Source organism: Stigmatopora nigra, unplaced genomic scaffold (genome assembly GCF_051989575.1).
Source record: "Stigmatopora nigra isolate UIUO_SnigA unplaced genomic scaffold, RoL_Snig_1.1 HiC_scaffold_25, whole genome shotgun sequence".
NCBI lineage: Eukaryota > Metazoa > Chordata > Actinopteri > Syngnathiformes > Syngnathidae > Stigmatopora > Stigmatopora nigra.
The window spans coordinates 2,296,469-2,312,039 of NW_027551604.1; the positions used below are offsets into that span (position 1 = coordinate 2,296,469).

The 15,571-nt window shown below is 34.8% G+C and overlaps 1 long non-coding RNA gene across 1 annotated transcript; it reads right to left on the reverse strand.

Moving 5' to 3' along the window:
- Positions 1-6,065: 6,065 nt before the first annotated feature.
- On the reverse strand, positions 6,066-13,527 carry LOC144192151 (uncharacterized). The gene is made up of 3 exons (XR_013325056.1): positions 13,380-13,527; positions 13,174-13,296; positions 6,066-6,976 (listed from the first exon to the last, which is right to left on the reverse strand). It is a non-coding gene; the product is annotated as an uncharacterized LOC144192151 (long non-coding RNA).
- Positions 13,528-15,571: the final 2,044 nt, after the last annotated feature.

Here is a 15,571-nt window from a genome sequence, read left to right on the forward strand (position 1 = left end):
GAGGGGAGTTACGTGATGAGAGTAGCGGGGGGTGATGGAGCCTATCCAAAGTGATTTTTTTTGGTATCAGATGTAGGGGATAGTTTGATTGGGTGGTCAGCCAATCATAGCTAGGGTTAGGCCAAGGGTGTCAGACTCGGGTTGGTTCGCGGGCCGTTTTAATGTCAACTTGATTTTATGTGGGCCAGGCCATTTTAGATATAATATTTAGATTTTTTTTTTATAAATGGATTAAAAGACCTGAATATTCAGGTTTTTTTGTAGATCTGAAACAATGTTTATTTTAGATTTTTTTAAATATATTTTTTTAGATTTTACAAAATTATTTTTAAACTAAAAACAAAAAAATGATTAAAAAAATATTTGTCGAACCATCAGTGTTCATCTTTTTGCTTTAAATATATCTAGCACCATCTTGCGTTGTGAAGTGGTATCACATCTAAAACTCAAATTGAAGACAACTACTTTTTCAGTCTTATTTCAATGCAAAAAAAAACATCATCTTATATTCAGGCCAATGTAGTCTAATTATTAATCAATATACCAAACTTTTAGTAAAAAAATTAACATAATTTGAACCACATTGTATAATAACAAAGAAAATGATATATTTATAGTTTAATTCCACTGCACGACATGCTAAATTAGCGCAACATCTTACTTTTTCGTCTTATTTTGAAAGATTACACTTGACATTTAATCTCTCAACATATAATTAGACACACATGTCATCACAGCTAATTTGTCCATGATTGGCAACAGCTGCGAAATGCCAAAAGCAAACAGGAGGTTGAAATGAGCCATCCCTTCAAAAGCTAACCTCCAATTAGCACATCTTGTTTTGAAAACCTTCTTTTTACTTCATCTGTAAACGGCAAACAATTACGGATCTCGCATTTAACGATTGCCTGCGGAAGAAAAGCAACCTGTGCTTGGTTTCTAGGCAACAGGTGCTAGTGTGACCTCTTATTATCGTTTTTTATAGCCACGCTTGCTAGCATGAACATCCATTTTTGCCATGAATCGGTCCATATGCACTTTTTCATCATAAAAAAGACATTTTTCAACTTTTTTTTCATTCATTCATTCATTTTCTGAACCACTTATCCTCACAAAAGGTCGCAGGGGGTGCTGGAGTGCTGAGGCTTGTACCCTAAATCGGTAGCTCGACAATCAAAGGGCATAAGAAGACAAAAGATCATATCTTGGGGCAATTTAGCATAAAAAATAGCCTAGCTGAGCATAGTTTACATGTTTTAAAAGGAAACCAAAGGTTATTTTTTATTTATTTTGAAATATTTGGGGGCCATTGCGAGTGATAGACTATAATAATCTATTTTGACCGGGTTTTGACTAACCTTTAAAGGAAATAGCTCCATCTAGTGTTGGAACTGAGAAGAGCAAAAATAAGATGAACTAAAGCTTATTATACAGGACATATTCCATTGTATTTTCATAATTAGCTTGCAATCACACAAAAAAATATAAATAATTCTGTATAAATAATTCTGAAATGTATATATCTAAAAAAAATAGTCGTGAAAAAAATCATTTAAAATAATGTGTATTAGTTTTAAGATTAGAAACATAAATGCTAATTAATTTGCTAATTATATAGCTAAAAACCTAATTTAGAGTTAAATAAGACATAAAAAAACAAGTTCCCAAGATTAGCACTAATTCTCTTTAATTCTCTTTTAATCAAATTTAGGGTTAAGAAGAAAAAAATGAAAAATTAAAAATATATATATTTGCTAATTATATGGCTAAAACTCAGTTTAGAGCCAAAATACACTGTAATAAAAATTAAATTCCCCAAATTAGCATCAACACTCTTTAATTCTCTTTTAATTCTCTTTTAATCAAATTTAGGGTTAAGAAGAAAAAAAATGAAAAATTAAAAATATATATATATTTGCTAATTATATGGCTATAACTCAGTTTAGAGCCAAAATACACTGTAATAAAACATAAATTCCCCAAATTAGCATCAACACTCTTTAATTCTCTTTTAATTAAATTTAGGGTTAAGAAGAAAAGAAATAAAAAATTAAGAAAAAACAATTTTGCGAATAGAGAGTTCTTCCTATTGGCTAAAAATGTTAATCTAAGGGGCAGATTTCCCCTACCCGGCAACAAGCGTCAACAAACACTAACATTCAGATAAGCGACAGTTATTAATTATACATTACATCACAAATATGTTCAGTTGTTTTTAAAACAGTCTCGCATGGTTTCCTTCACTCGTAGGCACAATGTAAACATATCCTTAATAGCGCATAGATTAGGCACCCAAAATAGAGGCTAATTACGCCGGCCTTCCCCTCCTTTCCACCTTTGCCACGCCTTGTGAGAATTTCTCATCAAACTGAAAAATAGCAAATGCAAATATATGATTCACTCTGTTGTGAAATTACTTTTTAATCTTTGGTCGTGCTCGGCAGAAGCCTGGAAATCCGGCATGGTCGTTGCTTACTTCTAAGGATAATCACCCCCGCCCAGGGAAAGGTTCGCGGCCAACATTTTAATGTTATGCCCTTTAACGATTTCTTTGAAGGGCGCTAAATGTTGCACGAGTGGAATTTATCAATACCTTGTGATGTTATTTTTGAAGAAATTCACAGCTGGAAAGTTGATTAAGGCCTTGTGGCTCTCGAGCCGTATGCGGCTCCAGGCCAACACGAATGTGGCTCATATTTTGTATATAATTTGCCTAATTGATGTTTGTCTTATATTTATTCTTTCTTAAAATACACTCAATTTCATCAAAACGCATTAAAAACAAATAATGAAATATTTTTTTAAGTGATTTGGGTAGATTTGATTTTTTATGCTGCTTCTGACATAATTCTTTTAATCATATTTTGTATATACTGTGCCTCATTTGATGTTTATCTTATTTTTATTCTCTAAAAACACACTCAAATTCATCAAAATGCATTTAAAACAAATAATGAAATATTTTTTAAGTGATTTAGGTAGATTTGATTTTTTATGCTGCTTCTGACAATTCTTTTAATCATATTTTGTATATACTGTGCCTCATTTGATGTCTTATTTTTATTCTCTAAAAACACTCAAGGACATCAAAATGCATTAAAAACGAATAATAAAATATAGTTTTTAAGTGATTTGGGTAATTTTATTTTTTTATGCTACTTCTGACATAATTCCTTTAATCATATTTTGTATATACTGTGCCTCATTTGATGTTTGTCTTATTTTTATTTTCTAAAAACACACTCAAATTCATCAAAACCCATTAAAAATAAATATTTTTTGAAAGAATTTGGGTAATTTTGATTTTTTTATACTGCTTTTTTATATGGTGGACATTTTCCACCAGAAGAGGGCTGTATTTCACGGGAATTCATGTATAACGCGAACTTTGCTTCAGTTTTTTGGTTCAAAATTTTGCGCGTTATACTCGAATAAATACAGAAAGTTCATATTTTTGGTCAACATGCCCTGGGAACCAATGAGAATTGACATCACTAAGCCGAGACATGATATTTGCTCTAAAAAAATTAACATTAAAAAAACATTGAAAAAAAACGGTCAAAAAAATGAACTTTTTGGTGTTTTTAGACAACCTTTTCCACCGAGAACATTTTGTGTGTGCTTTCTTTGCCAATCCAGGCAATTTATTGACTAATGTCTCCCATGAACCTTGGAAGACACTACAATGTGATGTCAGATACACACAAAAAACACACAAAACGCACAAAAAAATCTTCTGATTGATGGTGAATGGTGAAATTATTTAGCTTGCAACATTAGACGCCTTGGAACGGAAAAACACTTTTTTGTGTAAAGTCACAAAGTGGCATGTTAGCAGCGCTTCCATTTTCATGTCGATTCTGCAAATGGATTTTCACGGGTGTATTTTTATACGCTCTTTTTAAGGGATGTGTAAACTTTTTCGTTAAAAAAAAGGCCAAGGCTGAAAGGGCTAACTTGAACTAACCCTTCTATTATTTGGCAGAAAAGATCGGAATCAGGTTAAAAAAAACATTGGTTTTCCGCAAAAAAATCTTAGTGTAAATATCTTAATTTAGCATAATGGATTTTAAAAAATACATATTTTTCTAATAAAATAAAATAGTGAAAGTTTAGACCGTTTGACACACAAAATGTAGGCTGAACTCAAGCACCCTGTGCGGGCCAAATTCAAAAATTATTGAAGAGAAAATGTTGAGTCAAAAAAAATCTCAGTGTAGATATCTTAATTTAGCATAATAGATTTCAAAAAAATTAAATTGTGAAGCTACACCATTTGACTCACAAAATGTAGCCTGAACTCAAGCACCCTGTGCGGGCCAAATTCAAAAATAATTAAAGAGAAAATGTTGAGTCAAAAAAATCTGTGTAGATATCTTAATTTAGCATAATGGATTTTTTTAAAGTTTATTTTTATAAAATAAAATTGTGAAACTACACTGTTTGACTCACAAAATGTAGGCTGAACTCAAGCACCCTGTGCGGGCCAAACTCAAAAATCATTGAAGAGAAAGGTTGTGTCAACAAAATATCAGCCTAGTTAGCTTAATTTAGCACAATATATCTTTAACAATTTCTTTTTATAAAACAAATTACTCAAACTCTACACCATTTAACACAAAATGTAGCCTCAACTCAAGCTTCCTATGCGGGCCTTTTACAATACTAACTTTTCCGGCCCTTTTTTCAGTTTTTATTGACCCACAGTTTGCCCACAGGCTGTAGTTTGGACACCCTCGTGCTAACAACAACCCCACGTGACTTTTTAGTCCAATTGTTCTTTTTATGTTGTTTACTTGGACATTTGCGATGGAAAAAAATGAAAACAACATTGCGATAGTAAGGTAGAAATGTCTCATATTCAGAACTTGGGAAGAGAACAATAGCGGTGAGGGAGGGAGGGAAGGAAAGGCTTGTGGGGGGGGGGGGGTTGCATGTCACATAGCGGCACGCACAATCCTCATCTGCTAAAAAATGACTTCCACATGTATTGACTCAACAGAAGCCATTAGTCTTGTGTAGCTGAATCAAAACAACACATGGTTTAGCCAAAGAACAGAATGTAATGTAGGAGAAGGAGGCGGCTGGCCAATGGAGTGCCAGCTGCAGTCGTGATTGGCCCAACTTCCCGTCGGGGGGAAAAACACACACGTTCTCTACGTGCTCGGGTTGTCGAGGTTGTCGCATGTTCGTTTGGGAAAGGGATAAAGACTATTTGAAAGGGGGTGTTTTAGTACTGATTGTGATAAAAATGCAGTCATAACAATACCGTATTTTCAGGACTATAAGGCACACTTAAAAGTCTTACATTTTCTCCAAAATAGACAGAGCGCCTTATAATCCAGTACGCCTTATATATGGAAAAATAACAGAAACCAAAAACGAAAAACCACCACTGTCGGATATTAAAAAAACACAAAGGCCTGAACTGAAACAATACTGTTAAATATGCAGATCAGCCATCTTAGTTTACAAAATCTTCCATCATATAACTCCTCCCCCACTGCAAGATTTTAAACAAAAACATCAACAATGGCTGGCTCTAGAGGTGACTGTGTAGTGAGTGAGTGCTTCCTACCTGGAAGTCAATAGCAATTACCGTATTTTCACCACTATAAGGCGCACTTAAGTCTTACATTTTCTCCAAAATAGACAGTGCACCTTATATTACAGTGCGCCTTATATATGGAAAAAATGTAACTGAAAATAAACTGAAAAAATACTGTAAGCTGTACCCTTAGTATTTTTTTAAATTACAAATACAGCTATATGCGAGAAAATACAATGTTTTTTCTCAACATTTTCTTCAGTGTCACCATTTTTAGAAACCTCCAACAACCATATGACATAACATTTCACATTTTTATGAATTTACCCAAAAACATTTTTTTAAATTAAAACAAAAATACTTTAAGCTGTACCCTAAATAGATTTTTTTTAATTACAAATACGGCTTATATGCGAGAAAATACGGGATGTTTTTTTTCTCAAATTTTTCTGGGTATAACTACATTTTTGAACACCAACAACTATATTACATAACATTTCACATTTTTATGAATTTACCCCCCAAAAAATTACAAAGAAATAACCCTCTAAAAATGACTGTACCCCTAATACATTTTTTAAATTACAAATACAGCTTATATGCCAGAAAATACGACATTTTTCTCAAAATTTTCTTCAATTTAACTATTTTTTTAGACATTCAACAACCATATGACCTAACATTTCACAATTTATGAATTTACAACAAAAAAATTATTAAACAAAAATACCATAACCTGTGCCCTGAATAGATAATTTTTTTGTCACAAATACGGCTTATATGCAAGAAAACACAATGTTTTTTTCTCAAAAATTTCCTCAGTTTAACTATTTTTAGACACCAACAACCATATTACATAACATTTCTAATTTTTATGATTTTTACCATAAAATATTTTTAAAAATTACTGTAAACTGTACCCTTAATAAATTTTTTTGAGTTACAAATACAGCTTATATGCAAGAAAATGGTATGTTTTTTTCCTCAGTATAACTACATTTTTGAACACCAACCACCATATTACATAACATTTGACATTTTTATCAATTCACCAAAAAAAACTTTTTTAATGAAAATAATACCATAAGCTGTACCCTAAATAGATTTTTTTTTAGTTACAAATACGGCTTATATGCGAGAAAATCCCTTTTCTGTCAAAATTTCCCTTACTGTAACAATTAATTTCTTAACACCAACCACCATATTCCATACCCCCCAAAAACATACCATCCACACACATAAATATCATCAAAAACTCTCACTTATAACCTTATTTCCATGCCAATTTGTATGAATTCCCTCATTTCAGCGCCTCCCACTTGATTGGGCGGTCTGGCAAACCAGATTGGACACCTTGTGCGTCCATGGCAACCAAAAGAAGATGTTCCGACTCCCTTCCGTATTCTTATCGAGCGATAGAGAGGCTTCCTGGGGGGTCACAAGTGTTTTCTCAAGACCACAAGACGTGTTTACGGGCCTAAAACGGAGCGCCGTGTACTTGTTCACATGCTGTTCACAGACAATTGGACTTCTTTGTTCAAGCCTTCCATCTCCTCTTTCATTACGAAAAGAGGAAAGAAAAAAAAAAAAGAAAAAGCACTTAGGAGATGACGGCAAGGGAACTTTAAGCGGTGGTCGGGGAATGTGACGCGTTTCCACAAGAACAAAGCGAGATGGATTTTGATGATTGATTGCGTTTCCGGCGCAGGAATTCATTTCAAATGCAACGACGTATACTTTGAATGGGGAAATGCCAGAGATCTTTTATAAAAAGGGTGGAAAAGAGCAAACTTACCATGAAAAATCCAATTCCGCCATGACATCATAGCTTGATTGGTTGACAAAATCATTTTAAGACAAGCTTTATGCTTGTACACAGGTGTTTTTGAGTGTGTTTTTGGGACTGATTTTAGGCAATCCATTTGTTGCCAATGAGGATCAACCTGGGCATTCCCTTTAAGACAAGGGTGTCAGACACTTTTTAATATCTAAGTACTGTTTAATATCTAAGTACTGTTTAGTATCTAAGTACTGTTGAAACCAGCTCTCAAAATTTTATTAATGAGAGTTTAATATCAAAATATCTACTGTTTTCAACAGTACTTAGATTTTAAACAGTACTTAGATATTAAATTGTACTTAGATATTAAACAGTACTTAGATATTAGACAGTACTTAGATATTAGACCAGGGATGGGCAAACTTTTTGACTTGCGGGCCACTATGGGTTATAAAATTTGAACAAGGGGCCACAGCAGTACATTGACTGCTGGGCCAAATATAATAAAGCGTTGCTTGTAGTATCCAAACCTCATAGTACAGCAAGCACATGCAAATAAATGTTCAACACGTTTCACTAACATTGAGGACTGCATTTTCCAAATGTACAAGAGAAATAGTAGGCGAAATAGATTAGAATAGAAAACTGTGATCTATCAACCCTGGAGATTGCATCTGTTTTTAATACAATTCAATTGAAGGCACCAAGTAAAACAAATATCAAAATTTATTGAAATCTTGATGAATATAACTTTCAACATTCAAAACATTACTACCCAACAACATAGGCGACTAACCTCAATCCTTTCTGTCCCGCTGCAGTGCGTAATTAAAAGATGCGCCCTTTCAAACTTTCAATTTTTTTATCATAGTAGAAAAACTCGAACTTTCAGTGGGAACAGTGTTGTTGGTCTCCCTTTTTTGCCAGTGCATCAAAGTTTGGTGTTAGTTTTGTTGTGGAAAGTCTCAGGATAGATCGGAGGTGTTGGTCAGTTAACTTTGATCTGTGACGGGCTTTGTTGATGTTCATGATGCTGAACGTCTGCTCACAAACGTAGGTCGAGCCAAACAACACCAGCATCTTCTGTGCCATCCTCCGCAGGTTTGGAAACATGGCTTCATTACGCTAATGAAAATAACTCAAAGGTTGCCGCTTTTTTGTTTAACTCGCTCACTATATCTTCATCAATGAGTTCCACACGGCGAGTTATTGTCCTGCGTGATAAGCTGATTTTTTCGAACTTGCCTTTGCTCTCCGGACACAAAACACCAGCTGTCTCTATCATGCATTCTTTCAAAAACTCGCCTTCGGAGAAAGGCTTGCTAGCCTTTGCCAGTTTGAAGGCCAGCAAAAAGCTTGTCTTTGTGCTTGCCTCTTGAATTGCAGTTTGCCGGTGAAAAAAATTCTGCTGACTCTGCAAATTAGCCACCAATCTCTGAGCAGTAGCCGCTCGTTGTTGTGTTGACTGCTTGCTAGCGTAGTTTGCATGCTTCGTGGCAAAGTGACGGCTGATATTGTACTCTTTGAAAACAGCAATAGTTTCTTGGCATATCAGACATACAGCGGTTGATCGGACTTCAGTGAAGAAATATTTAGTTGTCCACTCACTGTCCACTTTCCTTTTCTTTGGTCCGCTCATTTTTACAGAAGGGCTCAAATGACAATGAGAAAATTAAAGAGGGATAAATAAAGAGAAAGGCGCGACTCAACAAAGGCCTAAATGTCAGGGCGCCATTTATAGGTGAAACACGGTATTGCATGGACAAGATGTAATGAATGATTTATGAAGCATTATTATTTTATTTATTGGACAAGCTCGGCGGGCCGGATTAAATTGTCTAACGGGCCGTATACGGCCCGCGGGCCGTAGTTTGCCCATGTCTGTATTAGACAGTACTTAGATATTAGACAGTACTTAAATATTAAACAGTACTTAGATATTAAACAGTACTTAGATATTAAACAGTACTTAGATATTAAACAGTACTTAGATATTAAACAGTACTTAGATATTAAATACTACTTAGATATTAAACACTACTTAGATATTAAACAGTACTTAGATATTAAACAGTACTTATACATTAAATATTACTTAGATATTAAACACTACTTAGATAATAAACAGTACTTAGATATTAAACAGTACTTAGATATTAAACAGTATTTAGATATTAAACAGTACATATATTAAACAGTACTTAGATATTAAAAAGTACTTAGAAATTAAACAGTACTTAGATATTAAACAGTACTTAGATATTAGACAGTACTTAGATATGAAACAGTACTTAGATATTAAACAGTACTTAGATATTAAACAGTACTTAGTTATTTAAACACTACTTAAATATTAAACAATACTTAGATGTTAAACAGTACTCAGATATTAAACTCTCGCTCATGAATATAATTTTGAGGGCTGGTTTCAACAGTAAACTCTCTGCCGGGCACCATATTTCAGTAAAACACTTATTTATTTATATATTTATTCATGTATTTATTTATTAACTTACTTATTACCTATCTACTTATGCCTAAAATGTCTTTTACTGTGTCTGTATTCTCACCCTCTTGCTACTGTGACAACAAAATTTCCCCAAATACGGGATGAATAAAGTTATCCAATCCAATCCAATGCTAACCACTCTCTAGCCTAAATAATATTGACCTTTTAGGTGGCGTGCTTCGAAAATCCAACGGAAATGAATCAAAGACAAACGGCTAGTCATACCCACGTCCTTTTAACAACGTGGGCCTCTGAAAAGTGCGCCATTAGTCCTACTAGCTTAATCTTATATTTTCCCAAGCACCTCCCTCCCATGAGAGTAGTAGATGTTATTTCCCTACGGAAGACTTCGCCATCCCACTTTTGAGCTATTTTCTCCGTCTAGACGGCGACCGATCACCTCGGGCTCGCACAATAGCGCGCTACGTCTTAACGAGCGGCATACCTAACGAGATACAGAGCGCCGGCTAGGCTGAGAATTCCAGATATGTCCATCAAAGCTTGAGGACGGACAAACCCACTGTCCGTAATACTTGAATTAGTCACATGATCCGAGATAGCGAACCTGCCGATTAGCCGGCGCTTACCGAACCGGGAGGCTTATAAATGTTCCCCCCTTTTCTGGAAAAAGATTCAATCCAATCCCATCATCCGAAAGAGCTGGCTACTACCCCCGTGGCGCTCGTGCCATGTGCTCATTCGCCATATGTTGTGAAGTCAGATGGCTAATGATTAAGATTAGAAGCGAGGAAAGTGCGGCACAACCGGCAACTATTTGGCCGTGATGTTTTTGAGGAAAAATGGTGTTTGCAGTGAGTTTGGGGGAGTCACAAACACCAGGGACACAGGCACAAATTACATACCTGGCAACCCAGGCCACTTGCTCTCATTATTAATGATTGCAATTCCCCTTATTAAGAGATAAAAAAACATACATATTTACTAATACAGGGCGCACTTAAAAGTCTAAAATTTTCTACAAAATGGACGGGGTGACCAATCAATATGCACTAAATTCAAGATTGTGTAGATGTCGCTGTATGACTGTTTGGGTACATTGCTTGCTGACACGCTATATTTATATACTGAAAATAAATATCTGGCAACCTCAGTCAATTCCTTCCCTTATTAATGATAGCAATTCCCCTTATTAAGAGATAATTTAAAAAAACACATATTTACTCATACAGGGAGCACTTAAAAGTCTAAAATTTTCTACAAAGTGGATGGGATGCCCAATTAGTTGGTGCACTAAATTCAAGATTGTGTAGATGTCGCTATATGATGCTGACAGGGGTTTCCAGGTACATTGCTTGCTGACACGCTATTTTTATATACTGAAAATGCATACCTGGCAACCTCAGTCCATTCCTCCCCTTATTAATGATTGCAATTCCCCTTAAGTGATAAAAAAACATACACATATTTACTCACATAGGGCGCACTTAACAGTCTAACAATTGCAATTCCACTTGGGCCTGACCTTTTAGATATAATATTTAGATTTTTTTTTATAAATAGATTAAAAGAACTGGATTAAAAGCCCTGAATATGCAGTTTTTTATAGATCTAAAACAATGTTTATTTTAGCTTTTTTATATATTTTTAGATTTTACAAATTTATTTTTGAACTAAAAACACAGAAAAAAATGGATTCAAAAATGACAATTATTGATTTAAAAAGGGGAAAATCAGGAAATTTAATATACATCTATACTCTTTATTTGAATTTGATCCTAAAACAGAAAGTCAGCACTCATGATTTACTTTCTCGGGCCACACAAAATGATGTGGCGGACCAGATTTGGCCCCCGGGCCACCACTTTGACACATGTTGTGTACACAATTTGAAATGATCAAAAAACGTATGTTGACCAGATATTTTGCATGCTAAGTATGTTTTATTAATTATTTCAGTGTATTTGATTTAAAAAGTGGTTACTGCGTCTGTCTCACAGTTCTAGGGTCGAGGGTTTGATACCAGCTGGATCATTGCTGTGTGGAATTTGCATGTTCTCCCCATGAAATAGTATCACAAATATAAACAACATTGCTACTTCATATCCATTTTTCTACTTGCCACTGAAAAATGGCTACTGAACCTCAAATGAAAGAAAAATACAAGCTTTCACGTTTCCCTTCCTTGAGTGGTTTTCAGGAAATGTTTTTTTTTTTTCTATCACTGACCAAATCCGCTGTGAGCAAACAGCAGGAAATACAATGAAGTCTCCGGCTATCACGCAATAATAAATATTTATATATTTAAAACAGTGTGTATCCATCACAGTCTGCTATTGTAAGATTTAGCTTTGAGGGAAAGAATCCTTTTTAAACATTTTTTTTCAAATGTGAGACCACCTACAAGGACATAAGGGGGAAAAATTACCTTATTTTTAATGATGTTGTGTGACAAAAAAAATAGGTTTACATTTTTTTTAAATATTTTTTTACATTTTTTTTTATTTTTAAAAAATATTTTTTTTTATTTTTTTTTATGAAACAGAAATATTATTGGGCTTTGGCAGAGATATGCAGGAATGCATTTGGTCCATCTGTAATTTAACAGCAAGAGCTAAGCAAGGCTTGACTTCAGGTCAACTCATCAAGACGTGTAAAGCTTTCTGATGAAAACTGTTGCTAGGCGAAACGTGAAGCGCCCGGCAACACGACATTGCTTGAGCCTTTAAAGTACATTCAACAAGCCACCTATCGTTTTGTACTATTTAAAGACAATTGAGTGTCATCCAATGGCTACATTTGTACCAGCAATCATATTCTAATAAAACCGATTTAAAAATTAAATGTCTATATTTTTATGTTGCATTTTTTAAACTTATTTCTTATTTATGTATTTAAACTCATTTTTCTATGTATTCATTTCAATCTTTTGACTATTTTGGGGGGGGTATTTGACTCTGATTTATTTAATAATGGACATCTTAATGAACATATTCATTCATATTCATGTTAATAAAAATATGTAAATATATACAATAAAATATATAAAAATATGTAAATTGTAGCCAAAGGCTATTTTTTGTGTTCATAGTCTGTTTTTTTGTATTATTATTTTTTTTACTTATTTATTTTTATTCATTCAACTCACCAGTACCGTAGGGGGTGCTGGAGCTGACCCCAGCGAACTATAAGCGTGGCCAGCCAATCACAAGGCACAAAAAGTCCTACAACCAATCATAGCTAGTTTGGGAATTTAGAGTATACAACCAGTTAGCCTAGCATGCATATTTTGGGAGATTTGGGAGGAAACTGGAGTACCCAGAGAAAACCCACATAAGCCCAGGGCGAATATCCAAACTCCACACAGTGAAGACCTACCTGGAATCGAACCCTCGACCCTGGAATGATCAGGAGAGGCTGACACGCTAACCACCTGGCGCTCCATGTTTATTTTTTTTTCCTTCTTCGATTTCTGAATTTGGTAGTTTTGGTTCCCCATCTCTGCAAAGAGAGAAAAAAAAACAGTTTCACAGATTCTATGTGTGTTTAACAGAGTAAAAGTGAACCTTTAAAGTGTGTCCAACCTCTCATCTCCATTGCTTTTTCGCAAAAAGTGTGTGCTCAAAGGTCATCATAATAACACAACATAGCCAATTTTTTGCTCTTCAGCTAGAGTTAACATTTGGGACTGACTTGGAAGCAGCGAGAAATTGTGTCATGATTGCAGTCGGCGACCTGAATGTCAAAGCAAGAGCTCAGTGCGCATGCGCGTTTTCGCTACGTGTGTGTGTGCGTGTGTTTGAAACCTGTATTTGCAAGATACTATTCACGAACATTACAGAAACATACATTTGCATATATTACCTACGCACACTTCCAGTTTAAAAAGCAACATGCATTCATTTGTGTTCGTAAATGTAGTGTTTTCATTGAATCGGTTTCCTTTTAAATCACTATAGGAATAATGGAAGACTCCTACCGTGTTTACATAAATGACTGGGTATTCTCTGTTTGCTTCTGTTAATGTTTATCATTACGTTGGTTATATAATCTTGGTAGAATTCACATTTCAAACAAATTTCTACTCTAAACCTACCACAAAAATAACTTTGTTGTTGTCCAAAGTGAAGACGAACGCCACTTTTTAAACGCAATGCTCTGCGTATGCGCAATCCGTCGGCCATCTTGGAAAGGCGTGTCCATAGCAGTCGTCCAGAGATATAAATCGATTGCCGAGCGGCGAGTCGAAGCTCCGCCATGTTTGCTAGCATAATACAGCGTTCCATAGCATTAGCGGCTAATAGCATGTTGTTAGCATATGCTAAGTCCAGTGCAATGGTTAAAGAATCTGTGCTGAATCAGTTGAAACAATACATTTGCTAACATTTGTGCTTAGCTTTATTCAACATGGTAATTATATCATTTTAAAAATAAGACGCTAACATGGTGCTCTTAAGAATTAGCGCAATACTATACACGTCATACAAATATGTATATAATGAGATTTAAAGCTTCACCACAAAGTGCACAAATAACAACAAACAAAAAAATAAATATTCGAACAATAAATAAATAGGTAAATGCACAAATAACAACAATAATTGTATAATGTATATATTTATAATGACAATAAAAACATTTAATTCAATAAACAAACTGTAAGCATGTATACAGATAAATAATGAATAAGTAAAGGTAGTCAACAACATAAATAAGTAGGAAAGTGTAAAAATAACAACAACAAAATAAAATACCATAAATAACTTTTCATCTGTTTATATATTGCTCTTATTTATGTCCTTCCCTAATTATTCATATCATTAACTACTTCTTTATTGCTTATTTCTTTTTAGTGTTATTATTTATGTATCTATTCTTTTATTGTTGTTAATTGTGCACTTTGTGGTGAAGCTTTAAATCTCATTATACTTGTATAATAACAATAAAAGCATTGAATTTAATTCAATTCCATGTTGCTAAGCTCAATTACAGTATAAACAGACACATTAGCGTGCAGGAAACGGCATACAACTCAAAGCCTAAACAAAGACCCCCCCTTTTTTCCCACTACTTAGTCGATAATCAAGGCAGGACGCCAAAAAAGAGAATAAAAGCTGACGTGGCCTGTCAGGAATGTGTTGGCTTCTCCAACCAAGAGGCCACGGGAGGGCCGGGTGGGGGTCACGAGGTGGGTTGCCTCCCCCCCGAACGGTGGTCTTTTACGCGTCAAATCATCTTGACAAACGTTAGCCGTTTTCAAAGAGTTTCCAAACCCTTGAAGACGGATGAGGAAAAAAAACGTCCTGGCGGGAGACCCGTAAATGAACAGACATGAAAAAGAAGCGTGGGTGATGTTAAATAAGAAAAAAAATGTGTAAATCGATCACAGAATTTGCCAACATGAGTCATTTCCAGGGTCAGACATTTTTTTTTATCTCAAAAGAAGATGTAATCACGATTGAAGTGATCCTTGGAATTGAGCTTTTGAAAAGAACGTTACGAGATGTTGTCGCCCGGAGACAAATTGCCAAATAAAGAAATGTCGGTTCAACATGGCTTCTACATGAGCTCACCTTGTGGATTATGAGTTCATGTTCTTTAAGATTAAGTCCCCTTTTTTTCTTCTTTTGGAATAACACTGAAAGAAACCATGTAAGTGACTACATGTGGCTAAATGTGGCATCGAGTAAGCTAACAGCTAACATTATATGTGTCAAAGTGGCGGCCCGGGGGCCAAATTTGGGCCGCCGTATCATTTTGTGTGGCCCGGGAAAGT